General features: G+C 41.1%; 1 long non-coding RNA gene and 1 pseudogene across 1 annotated transcript in view; both read right to left on the reverse strand.

Annotated features, from left to right (window-relative positions):
- Positions 1–13,542, reverse strand: part of LOC138746466 (uncharacterized) — a 206,144-nt gene that overhangs the window by 90,234 nt on the left and 102,368 nt on the right. The gene's annotated exons all lie outside the window — the stretch shown is intronic.
- Positions 10,919–11,009, reverse strand: LOC138747818 (U6 spliceosomal RNA; annotated as a pseudogene).

Here is a 13,542-nt window from a genome sequence, read left to right on the forward strand (position 1 = left end):
CAATACAAATTATTGGAAAGAAAGTGAACAATGCAATCAGTCCAGATGCGATAAAATAATAATTGTAATAGGAATATGACCCTATCAGTAAGGAATTTAAATTGGATTCATAACTCTTAGCGTCACACCATAGAACATAGAACAATAAAGGCCCTTCAGCCATCATTGTTGTGCTTTCCTATATATTCCTTCCTTTAAAAAAAGTACTAAACCCTCCCTACCCCATAACCCTCTATTTTTATTTCATCCATGTGTCTGTCTTAGGGTCTCTAAAATGCCCCCATTGCAAGGCATTCCAGGCACCTAAAACTCTCTGTGTAAAAAACTTATCCAACCCCCCCCACTCCACCGTCAACAGGTCAGTCCCTACCCCCCTCTAGCTCGTTAATGCCCACCTCTAATATACGTTCTGGCACCGACCCTTCATCCTTCTATGCTCCAAAGAGAAAAGTTCCAGGTTTCCTAAAACAGTATACTTGTTGAGGGGAATGGCCACAGGGTGTTCTGATCTTTCTGCCTCTTCCCCTTCCCTCTCCTGACAGTCACCCAGTTACCTGTCTCCTGGCTTTTAGTTGTGACGACCACCTTGAAACTCCTGTCTATCATTACCTCTGCTTCCCTTAAGATCCAAAGTTCATCCACCTCCAAATCCAGTTCCCTAACTCAGTTTGGCAGGAGCTGCAGCTGGATGCACCTTTTGCAGGTGCAGTCATCAGGAATAAATGTGCTGTACCTGACTTCCCACATCCTACAATTGGAGCACTGGACTGCCCTAACTACTGCCACCATCACCTACTCCTAAGTTAATTAAATTAATTAAAGAAAATTCCGTCCTTACCTCATTGGGAACAATCATTGGAGAGACCTAAAGATAATTCCAAGGGCAAAAGTCCCACTAAAAGTTGATCGCATAATAACTGCACTTGAAATGTTTTAAAAGCTTCTGAGAGAAATTTAGATTCAAGGTCTGTCTTTATATGAAACAAATGAAATTGGTTTGAGTTCTACAGCGCTGCCTGATGAAAAGAGGTTGGGCAGCAGTAATACAAATATGCTAAGGATATATGGCTGCAGGCTTAGATTATTATACTGTCATCGATCCCGTTATACAGACCCACCTTCCTAATTAAGGAAAAACAGAATTGGAACATGTGGCAGATGAAATATATTGTTGCTGACCCACCTTGTGTGTGTATCTACCCTCTCACTAAGCCTGCTGCGTATTTCCCATAATCATTTGCTTAAAAGTGAATCTATATTCAATTTTCAGAATCAGAATTTACTGTCATGAACATGTCACAAAATTTGTTGTTTTACAGCAGTGTCACAGGGCGAACATTTATATAAACCACCTTAACAAAATCAATTTAAAAAATAGCGCAAGAGTAGGTGAAAGTAAGGCAGTGTGTCTGGTTCATTGTTCATTCAGGAATCTGATGGGAGAGGGAAGAAACTGTCCTTGTGCCGCTGAGTGCTCATCTTCAGGCCCCTGTACCTTTCTCCTGATGTAGCAGAGTGATGAGGCCATGGCCTGGGTGGAAGGGGTCCTTCAGGATATAGGGTGCTTTCTTAAGACACCGCCTCTTGAAGATATCCTCGATGCCCTTGTTGTCACTGAGTTATCAACTCTCTGGAATTTTTTTCTTGTCCTGAGCGTTGGCATCTCCGTACCAGACAGTGATGGAACCAACCAGAATGCTCTCCTATAGAAGTTTTCAAGAATCTTCTCTGACGTACCAAATCTCCTCAAATACCTCCCAAAGTATGGCCACTAGCAAGCCTTCTTCATGATTTCATCGATGTGATTGCATTGTTTAATCCGAATATTAATTATCTGGCCTAATAAGATTTGTAGTTGGCATCTTAACTCCAAAACAGATTTTGTTATGGCCCATAGACACTATCGACCCTCAATCTAAGAATGAATACTAAAGAATAATGCATTTTCAAGATTCAAGATTCTTTTATTGTCACATAAAATAATAGAAAATGTAACTCTACATGAAATTTACTTTCGTCAGGTAGACCAAGATTCACCATCAGCACAAATTGCCAAGCGACCCTTACAGTCAGAGAAAGAGAAGCAGGAAAGTTTCCCCAGGGTCATTGAGTGTCCATGGATTTGCGTCCAGTGATCCCAAGCCTCTGCAGCTCAGTCCAAACTATCGGCGGCCCAAACTCCACATCCAAACCCATGACATGATCAGGGAGCCCTCTCACCTCAAGGTTCCAATGTTTGGTACCCCTTCACCCAGTCTTGAGTCAGTGTCCAGCAGTCCACAGCCTGGAATGAGTCCCTTGACCACAGTCGCCACAAGCCAGTGGGGTTTCCTCGCCTCGAGACACCAACAATCCAAGGCAATGGTCACCGTCCCAAAGAGTAATCTCAAAATCAGAATCGGAATCGGGATTTATTGTCATGAACAAGTCATGAAATTCGGTGTTTTGCGGCAGCGTCACAGTGGAAACGTTCATATTATAACCATCTTATTATATTAACTATAAAAAATAAAATAAAGCAATCACAGTACACAAAAAGTAAAGCAGTGTCTTTGCTTCATTGGTTATTCAGGAATCTGTTGGCAATTGGAAGCAGCTGTCCTTATGCCTTTGAGTGCTCATCTTTAGGCTCCTGTACCTTTTTCCCGATGGTAGCAGGGTGGTAGTAGTAGTTGTAGTAACATGACTTGGGTAGTGGGGGTCTTTGAGGATAGAGGCTGCTTTTGTAAGACACCACATCATGTAGACGTCCTTGAAGGAGTGAAGTCTGGTGTCTGTGATGTCGCAGGCTGCGTTAACAACCCTCTGGAGTTTATTGTCCTGAGAGTTGGCACCTCTGTACCAGGTAGTGATGCAAACAGCCAGAATGCTCTCCACAGTACTCGTAGAAGTTTACAAGAGTCTTTGGTGGCATACTGAACCTCTTCAGACATCTCACAAAGTATATGCGCTGGGAAATCTTCTTTGTGATTGCTTCAATGTGGAGGCTCCAGGACAGATCCTCGGAGATGTTGACACCCAGTAATTTGAAGTTCTTGACCCTATTCACTTCTAAGGCCTCGATAATCTCCTCTACTTCTCCTTCTCAAACAGGGAGTGGTCTTCCAGGTTTCTAGTGCCTTGTGCCAGTCCTCTGCTTTCCTGGAGTCTGCCACCCCTCAAGGCCATTGTCGAACATAGGCACAGCCATCCTGGGCCCCAGGCCCCATAGTGACAGGATTTTAAAATAAACCACCATCAGCTCCTTTAACAGGCCATTTAAAGCCTGTATGAAGCCATCAGTATTTGGACTGGGCAGTAGAACCCTGTGGAGGTGCATTGTATCTCCCTGTTCCTTGCACTCCCTGGGTCCTCACCAGTGTCAGCACTGCCATATTTTTTCAACAAGCAGACCTAATCTGTCTCCTGAAGAGAAGAAATGGCAATTCATTGCAAAATTTCCCCACTCTGGAGAAAATATTCCAAATGCAAAGTACTAATTTAAAAAAGTCTTGCATCTTACATCTAGCCATGCTGTTCCATTAAAGACACAACAATATCTCACACAAAAAACCAGAAAATAAATCCAAACTGGTGAAGCACTAATCTGGTAAATTACAGCCCAAGTGTCCATTCACAATTATCTATAGTTACCAATAGTGAATTTTAAATTTAGACATACAGCATAGGTCACCACCCCACGATTCTATGCTCCCCAATTTACACTCCATTAACCAACAACACTGGTATGTAGTGAACGGTGGGAAGAAACCGAAGCACCCAGAGAAAACCTGTGCAGACACAGGGAGAAAGTACAAACTCCCTCCAGGCAGTGTGGGATTCGAACTCTGGTCAGATCCCAATTGATGGCGCTGTAAAGACATTGCGCTGACCACCTCGCCTACCGTGCTGCCCTATCCTCATTCTTGGTTCTGTCAAGGGATGTTTGGGACAAAACAAGGAGGGAGTTGAAGTCGGGAGGAGAGAGTGACTCTAATTGACATCAGGCAGTACTTCATAGAGTTTTATATCAAAATAAAAATAAAACCATAATATACAAGGCCAAACTCTCCAGAGGCTGGAATCAAACTTCATACAAAGGAAGGTGGTTCTGGAGGCAGGGGTCGTTGCTGCAGAAGTGCCCCTGGTCCACAATCTTTTAGCTGCTTCATCAATAACTCTCTAGTCCTCTACTATGAACAATCCAGGGGTCACCACTAACCAGAAACTTCATCATCCACATGACTACAAATGCCACAGGGGCAGATCACAGGTTGGGCATTCCACAAGTGACTCATCCTGTCTTTATCCAAAGCCTTCCTACTTTTCCAATGTCAGGAGTATATTCAAATGCCCACTGTTGATATGGAAAATGCCACTCCAGCAAAATTAAAGGACATGATACTATATAGGATAAGGCAGTTCACTTGGTCAACACTACCCCCAAACACAAACAGTAACTTCTCTTATCACTCACGCTCTTGGCTCTAGTGAATATCTGAAGAATGGCACATGTTTCTTTCCACAAGGGATTGTACATCTTTGAAATTCACAAACCTAGAGGACTGTGAATCCCAGGTTGTTGAGGAAAAATACAGGCCAATGGGCTCTGACAAACATGAGGGATATGGGTTTGTCCAAAGATGATCTCACAAAATCACATAAAAGCCCCAAGATGACCACATAGTTCTTTCTATCTGCTAAGTCTTCATCTCCACTATCGAGAGCAGGGGTGGCCAAGCTACAGCCCCCAGGCCAACCGTAGCATGTTGCCCATTTTTAAATGGTTCAGGATGAATTTAAAAAAAAATGGAACATGGCCCATTAGAGCATAGAGTCTAACAATAAATTGAACTGATTGTACATGGATCGGAGCAGTATGGAGGGGTATGGACTGGGTGCAGTTCATTAGGACTATGGAAAAGGTTCAGCACAGACTAGAAGGGCTGAAGGGGCCTATTTCTGTGTTGTAATGTTCTATAGTTCTATGTACATTGCACTTCTTAGTTTAAACACTAGATGTCACTGCCATTTTGAACAACTACTTGACCAACAATTTACCTCAGTTAAAAAAAAAGTTTACATCAATTAACAAAAAAGCATTTACCTCAGTTTATTAAACATGGTAGAACCGAAAAGATAGAAAATAGTGAGGGAGTGCATAAAATTTCAGACACAGTGGGAAAATTAAGTTCTTTTGCACAGACGTCAAGAGGAAGTGTGTTTGTTTGATTTGCAAGGAATAATTTAATTTTAATAGCCCATCTACAGATTTACACATTACATCATAATGTGGGCATTGGCCATGAACTTCATTCACTAAGAGTTGTGGAAGAATATTGGAGATTACCTTGATCTTTTCCCCGATCTTATATTGCACCCAGCTTTTTATTTAGCACTGCTTTTTGAACGAGAGTTATAAAGTTTTATTATATTCATTAAAATTAAATGTAAGAGCTGCAGATACAGAAATTCCTATTATGTCAGCTCATCAATAAACTACTCTCATGTCAACTTTAAACTGTTCAGTAGTGTTCGATAGTTATTTAGATAGAAAATTATTTTTTGATGACACAGGGCTTTTCTGGTCTAAAAGCATTGTTTTCCTTTCTGCGTAACTGGTTGAAAACAACCAATATTGTTTGGCCCGCAACTCCTTATGTTTTTCTGGATGTGGTACATTACCAAAAATGTTTGGCCACCCTTGATCTAGATAGACAAGGATGGTAGACAAAACACACCCAATCCCAACTTGGAAAAGCATTGTAGCTTCGGATCAATATCTTTGAGCGACAGTGTTCTGAGATTACTGCCACATAGGCTGCAGCAGATGTGAAGGATTTAAGACTGGACTTTAAAGAAATTCGTCATTGAATTAATGAAAATAACACGACAATGTTAAAATTTCTTCCAAACTGTGCATGCTCAGAACAGATGCTTAAGTCTGCACGTCTCCTTCATGATACTCTCAAAATCCACCACCTTGACCAAGCTATTGGACACCTGGCTTAATATAGCTAGATGTCAAATTATATTTGATAACAGCTTGTGAAACACCATTGGATATTTCCCTGTATGAATACAAGCAGTTATTGTTATTGCCCGGCCTTGTACAGAACAGAAAAATTACATTTTCCAGCTCTGAGTAATCTGAGCTTTTCATCAACAAGGTACAGGTGAAATGTTGACATATTCCTAAGGGGCATTTTTCATCACAAATGGACATTTTCAATGTTGAAAGCTGACATATAAAAAAACACCATTCAAAATTTTGACACAAGGAATAAGATTTGTAGATAGCAAGCGCAGTTAAGAATATTTCGATATACACTTGCTGCTGCATGAAGTATTTTTCACGTCAATAATTGCATAAGATATTCAAATCTCTATGCTCTGCCTGTTTTCATGCAGGTGCTTGCATGTGAACTGTGGGAAAATGTGAAGAAATAATTTGCCACTGCGTGCACAGACCTTTATATGGAGAAGTGCAATGCAGACAACAGATATTCCAATCACACACATATGAAAGAAATAATCTTTTCTCTCTCATTCTCTTTAAAAAAACCGACCGATTTCTTTTTGGAATTTCAAACGAAAAAGATCATGTCAAATTTATTTGTTTTTAAATGAAACATCTTAAATCTATCTTAACTATACACATCTGGAAGATGAAGCTTTCCATTGAGCAACAAGCGCAACTGTTAATAAATGTAATATTTCCATTATCAGATTCATGTCGACAGAATAAATAAATTATTTTTCCGGTTCTCTACTGTTGTGAAAGGTAAAGCAGAATTTTCTAATTCCAGGGATCATAACATCTAAAATAGCAAATGGAGGAAAATCTTGATAGCTTAATTAGTTCAAACTTTGAGTAAAAGTGCACAAAATAATTTCCCAACTGACATTCAAATGGTTCTAAAAAAAACTAAGAGGAACTCGGCCATCGTGCGCAGTACCCAGTGCAGCGAGAGCACGACACAGCTGCTTGTTGGAATATATTACTTGTATTTAGAATGCTACATCCATGAAAATGCAGGAAAGAATCCTTCGGGTGAGAAAAAAATAATTGACATGAAAGGCTGCTTGATTGAGAAATGTTTGACCTTGAAGCAAAATATTTTTATTAAAAGTAGTTAATTATGGATAATTCAAAGATTAATTTTATTATTTTAAGATGGAATACACCCTAATCAAAATATTCAATTTGTTTATCTTTCTTAACCTCAAATTCTGAGGGGAAATTATGACAATAAAATGATAAGGCTTTTCTTTCCTGAGGATATGATTGTTTCTGTTCCTTTCTGAAGTCTTATGAAAAATGTTGAGGGTTACAAGCATTTTGCGCAGCATTGTTTTCAAAATTGAAGCAACGCAGGCTTGTCATTTGACAAATTAAGCTGAAATATCAGAAAATTCTTGCAGAGGGTATGAAAACTGGGCCGGTATGGTTAGCGTAATGCGATTACAATGCCATTGACCTGGATTTGAATCTAGCACTGTCTGTGAGGAGTTTGGTCATTCTCCCTAGTCTGCGTGGGTTTCCTCTGGGTTCTCCCGTTTACTCCCACCCTTCAGAAACGAGCAGGGTTGTTCGTTTCATTCGCCATGCAGATGAATTTTGGGCGGCACGGACTCATGGGCTGGAAGAGCCTGTTACTGTGATGCATCTCCAAATTAAAAACAATAAAATTAAAATCATTTAATCTGAAGCATAGAAATTCATAAAAAGAGAACAAGAGAGATGATCTGGCCAAAAAAAAATCAATCTGCTGGAGGTTCTTAATAAAGGGTTCTGACCTGAAATATCCTAGTCACGTTCTCATGAATATTTTCTGCATGTTTTCCAGTTTGTGACATCTTAGTGATAACTGGAAGACCAAAACTGGCACAATATATTCAAAAAAGAGCTTGGTGTGGCACTTATAGTGAAAGGGATCAAGGAATATTTTGGAGAAAAGAGGAATAGTCCACGAAAGTGCTATGATCAGTCATATAGTATAGTGTGCAGGCTGGATGGGCTGAATGGCTTATCCCTACATCTATTTCCCATGGTTCTAATACTCTTTGTGGTCTCAACAAGATCTTGTACAGTTAAATAAGACTTCCAACACTTGTAATTAATTAATGTCCTGGCAGATAAATGCAACCATTCCAAAAGCCTTCTTCACCCTCGTCCTGCATCGTAACTTACACAGAGCTATGCATTTGTACCCCCTAGGTCACTGATCCTCAACACTCTGCAGTGCCCTACCATTGACTGTGAATGTCCTGCCCTTGTTCAACCTGCCAAAATGCAACATCTCTCACTTGTCCGAGTTAAATTCCATCTGCCTTTGTTTGGCCTCACTTTCCAGCTCATTTAATCTCAGATAACCTGCCTCACTCTCTTCTATACCACCGATTTTGCTGTCATCCACAGCGTATTTGCGTTGACATCCTAGTTATTAATATATATGACAACAGTACGAGCTCTCCACTGGCCACCAAGACAGAGGTGCACCAAAGAAGAGGTACAAGGACTGCCTAAAGAAAGCTCTTGGTGCCTGCCACATTGACCATCGCCAGTAGGCTGATATCGCCTTAAACCGTGCATCTTGGAGCCTCACAGTTCGGCGGGCAGCAACCACCTTTAAAGAAGACCGCAGAGCCCACCTCACTGTCAAAAGGCAAAGGAGGAAAAACCCAACACCCAACCCCAACCAACCAATTTTCCCTTGCAACCGCTGCAACCGTGTCTGCCTGTCCCGCATCGGACTTGTCAGCCACAAACGAGCCTACAGCTGACGTGGACATTACCCCTCCATAAATCTTCATCCGCGAAGCCAAGCCAAAGAAGAAAGAAAGAAAAAAGAATACCTGCAGTACACTAATGGTCACAAACTTGAAATAACAGCCCTTCCGCCATTCTTTGACCCCAATCAAGCCAATTCTGTACTGACAGAGAGAACATTAATACTCTTCACATGGAGAATGTGCTCATTTGTAATGTGTTAATAAAGTAGCAAAACACACCCTCATGTCAGCAGTCATTTTACCAAATATTTTACCCATTATGCTTGCTTCCATTCCTTACAGAAATGCTGAACTTGAGCCCGTGGTCCCAGACAGCGCTCAACTGGTACTTTTTATTGACCTCAGCCTACAATTGTGTTCAGGGGCAATCAGAAACCCCACATTCAGAAAGCACTCTGGTCATCGTGCCAAGGGAAATCCGGACTCTTGCATGGCAGAGTAGTTCCATCCAATTCTACCTGCCAGTGATCTTACTCAGGGTACCAGATCTAAGAATTAACTGCTCAATATGCAGATTTGAAGAACAGAGTCATGGCATTACAAGCACATAAAGAGATTATTTAGCCACCATGTCCACACTGATTTTTGTCCATCCACCCAATTTCAATTTGTCCACATGAGGTCTGTATGGTTTTGTGCCTTGCCCTATTTCATTGTCTAAATGCAGTGATTGTTCCTGATTCCACCACCTTGGCAGTAGGTTCCCTCTGTGTAAAAAAACTCAGCCATCAGGCCCCCTTTAAAACTCCTTGCTCTCACCTTCACCTCTTTGTTTTTGAAGCCCTGACCACGGGTAAAAGATTTTGACTATCTACCCTATCCATGCCTCTCACAATTTTTTCATACGTTTATTAGGTCACCCCCTCAGCCCTCATTTCTTCAAACCCAGCCATAACCGGAGTCCTCCAATCCAGGCAATATTTTGACGAATTTCCTCTGCCCTTTCTCCAGGGCAACCATATCCTTTTTTTTTGTCCTATGTCCAGGACTGCCCACAATATTCCCAGTCTGACCTTACCAGTTTCTTATAGACCTGCAACTTCACGTCCCAGCTCTCATTCTACACACAAGCATGGGCTTTCTGTGTCCATCACAATTACCTACCTTCCAGCTTCTTGCTTTGTCTTCAATGGATGTCTCTTTAAATGTTGCCATTTATTAGAGACAAGTAATTCCAGTGGGAGGCTCGCTAATCAGGGATGCCTGCTGGCACCTTTGTGGTTTAGAGAGGATAGTGTTTACAGCATCATTTCACAAAGGAAGGGTCCTTCTGTTCACACCTAACACATTAGGTTTCATTCACCCTGGAGCATAGGCCAGCAATGTGAACGAACTTCAGAGGTGCTTGCTTCTGGGCTTAGCTCAATCAATTGTGCACACAACCAGCCTGTCAAGGATGACCAAACAGAGGATGCCTCCCGCTGTAACTTTATGTGCACTCCATTGATCACAGAATATGAACACTGTCTGTTGGAGGAATCCCATGATTGCTGAATTGTACAAGTATTTGCTTGGCCATTCTATTGATTTAGATTCAGTGTTTGTCACTTAATTATTCAAGATTGATTTTAGACTGGACAGACTGGACTTCACAAGACAGTGATATCTTGCTTGATAATTAAAAAGAATTAAGCGACAATTGTCTTTCTTGATGGCCCGTTGCGGACGTGCAGTGGTATCAGCAAAGTAAAGTAGCTTTAAAGGAAAGGCGAGTGTGGACAACTATTGTAGAAACCAAAGAAGGAGGCCATTCTTCCCATCACACCTTCTCTAGCATTCAATCAAATCTTATATCAGTGTCGCTCACTCCTGGTCTAACTCCATATCGCTCGATTCCCTTAGCAATGGGACCACGAAACATAAACAGCAATGCAAAAGAGCAGAAGGAAAGCTAAAACCCAGGCTCTGATTTAGACCTCTCACAACACAGATGGTAACTGTAAAGGTTCCATGATTGTCATATAATACTGCATTTAGAATGTAACATACATGAAATCCTTTGACTATTATCTACTGTAAGGCAGACAGAGAATGACTACTTCAGCACCTGGTGGTCTCCCCTCCAAGTACTAATCAGGCCTGAGCCTGCTTAGCTTCCGAGATCAGACAACCTCATGTATATTCAGGCTATTAGGCTTCTGCAAAAAGTATGGAACGCTTTACGAATTTGTGAGTCATCCTTGCGCAGGGCCATGCTAATCGCTCCAATTTTAGTATATGTGCTGCCAAAGCGAAGTCTGCAATGAGAACATTTCCCCATTTCTCAAAGGGAAATGGAGCCGATTTCATACATTGATTTGTCGCTGCCTGTGATTTGCAGCTGGTGAGATCAGAAGGGGCCAAAGGACCTGTTTGTTTGTTTGCTGCCCCATTCAAAGCAGAGGATCCAGGGTCAGCTCATCCTCTCCTCATCAATTAAATGGGCAGCATTCCAGGGGCGGCACAGTTAGGGCCGCGATGAATCCAATGCTACTACAAGGTCAGCAACTCGGGTTTGAATCCGGGGCGGTCTGTAAGGAGTTTGTATGTTCTCCCAATGCCCTCTAGTTTCACCAGTTTCCTTCCACCCTTCAAAATATACAGGGGTTGTAGGATCATTCGGGTATTTGGGCGGCACTGGCTCCTGGGCTGGAAGTGCTACATGTCTAAAAAAAATTTTTTTAACTAAAGAAGAAAGAAGAAAATAGAGACCTGTTGAACCAAGACATTTCCCCTGTGGCACACTTACATGTTGCACTGACTCATTCAGGACTGATGACTGTAACTGGCTCCAAGCTCATCCACAGTGTAACCTTCGTGCACACATCACAAGGAAGGGGGTTGCAAATTCAGGCTTTCCTGCAGAACTTCCTTTTCTTTTACCACAAGACATGTACAATATTTACAAAAATAGTTTGTTCTTCCTCCACCCCCGCTTAGGGATAATTTCAGAACCCAAGTGTTGCTCTCAACTGCAAGCCCCACTCGAACATCTTCCCTGATATCAAGGGAGATTAGCCAACTCAACTCAATACCACTGGCTGTTTTAGGCAAAAGGCCTGTTGCCTGTTAGGTATCTCAAACTGTATTCCAAATAAAATTCCTCAGTTTGCAAACCTAAAATAAGCACCTGTGAGCCACATCAATCAATTTATCTTTCCCATCCCATCCTCTTTTAAATGGGATTGCCACTTTGGAAGGGCAGTTAGGATTTTTTTCAGAATGGTAACACGTTTCTTTTTAAGTATTTTACAAGGAAGGAGAAACCATATAACCATATAACCACTTACAGCACAGAACAGGCCAGTTCGGCCCTACTAGTCCATGCCATTACAAATCCCCACCCTCCTAGTCCCACTGACCAGCACCCGGTCCATACCCCTCCAGTTCTCTCCTATCCATGTAACTATCCAGTCTTTCCTTAAATGTAACCAATGATCCTGCCTCGACCACGTCTGTCGGAAGCTCATTCCACATCCCTACCACCCTTTGCGTAAAGAAATTTCCCCTCATGTTCCCCTTCAATCTTAAACCATGCCCTCTAGTTTGAATCTCCCCCACTCTCAATTGAAAAAGCCTATCCACGTTTACTCTGTCTGTCCCTTTTAAAATCTTAAACACCTCTGTCAAGTCCCCTCTCAATCTTCTACACTCCAGACAAAAAAGCCCCAGTCTGCACAACCTTTCCCTATAACTCAAACCTTGAAATCCTGTCAACATTCTCGTGAACCTTCTCTGCACTCTCTCTATTTTGTTTATATCTTTCCTAAATTTGGTGACCAAAACTGTACACAATACTCCAAATTTGGCCTCACCAATGCCTTGTCCAAAACAAACAGGAAAAGTGTTATCCCATTACATTGTATTTGATTCAGTGTCAGCCCCCAGGGGTAAATGGCCACCGTGCTAACTCACTCATCCACCAACTACACAAACAGATTTTGAGTTATTTTCTTCGTACAAGCGTGGCATTACTGTGTAGGAATTAACATGCCACCTGGTCTTTTTCTTTCTTTTTCAAATATTTTTATTGAGTTTAACATGTAAGCATAAATACAGAATTGACAATTGCATAAATCATTTGTATTCAAATAAGCACGCACAAAAGAAAAGCCAATGAGAAAAAAAGATAAACCGACATCAATAATTGCTTGTAATATCTCAAAAGCATTTAATTGAATTGATATATGCGACCATGTTAAACCCATTTGTTGAAATAACTTGTATAAAGGAAAAACTAAAAACTAAAATTAAATCTAATCAAGGTTACCTTATAAATTGCTTTGTTATTAAAAAAATCAATGATGTGGAACCACTGGCGACTCCTCTACCTGGTCTTTTTTAAAAATTTTAGTTAATTGTTTGCAGGAAAAAAATGAATAAAACATAGCTAATGATACAAAGAAAATACTTTTATATATTTTTCTCCCCATCCACCCCCACCCAAAAATAAGAAAGGAAAGAAACACCTACCATTTAATATGCAATAATATTAGCATAGACAATCATTCAATGATATTAAAAACTACTAATTAAGAGGAGTGGATAAGATAGAAGAGGTGGATGGAAAATTATCCATAAAATCCATATATGGTTTCCCCTCCACCTGGTCTTGAGAGGCACTTAAACCTTTTGGCATCCAAACGATGTGAGCCCGAATCTAATCCTTGGCACCCCATGACCACAAAATCAAAAGTTAATTCTCAAACCTAACATTACGAATTGCAGGATCAAATGTGCATTCCAGCGGCTGTGAGCATTCAGTTTGTTGCGAGCACTTCCATTTTC

Source organism: Narcine bancroftii, chromosome 12 (assembly GCF_036971445.1).
Source record: "Narcine bancroftii isolate sNarBan1 chromosome 12, sNarBan1.hap1, whole genome shotgun sequence".
NCBI classification, from domain to species: Eukaryota; Metazoa; Chordata; class Chondrichthyes; order Torpediniformes; family Narcinidae; genus Narcine; species Narcine bancroftii.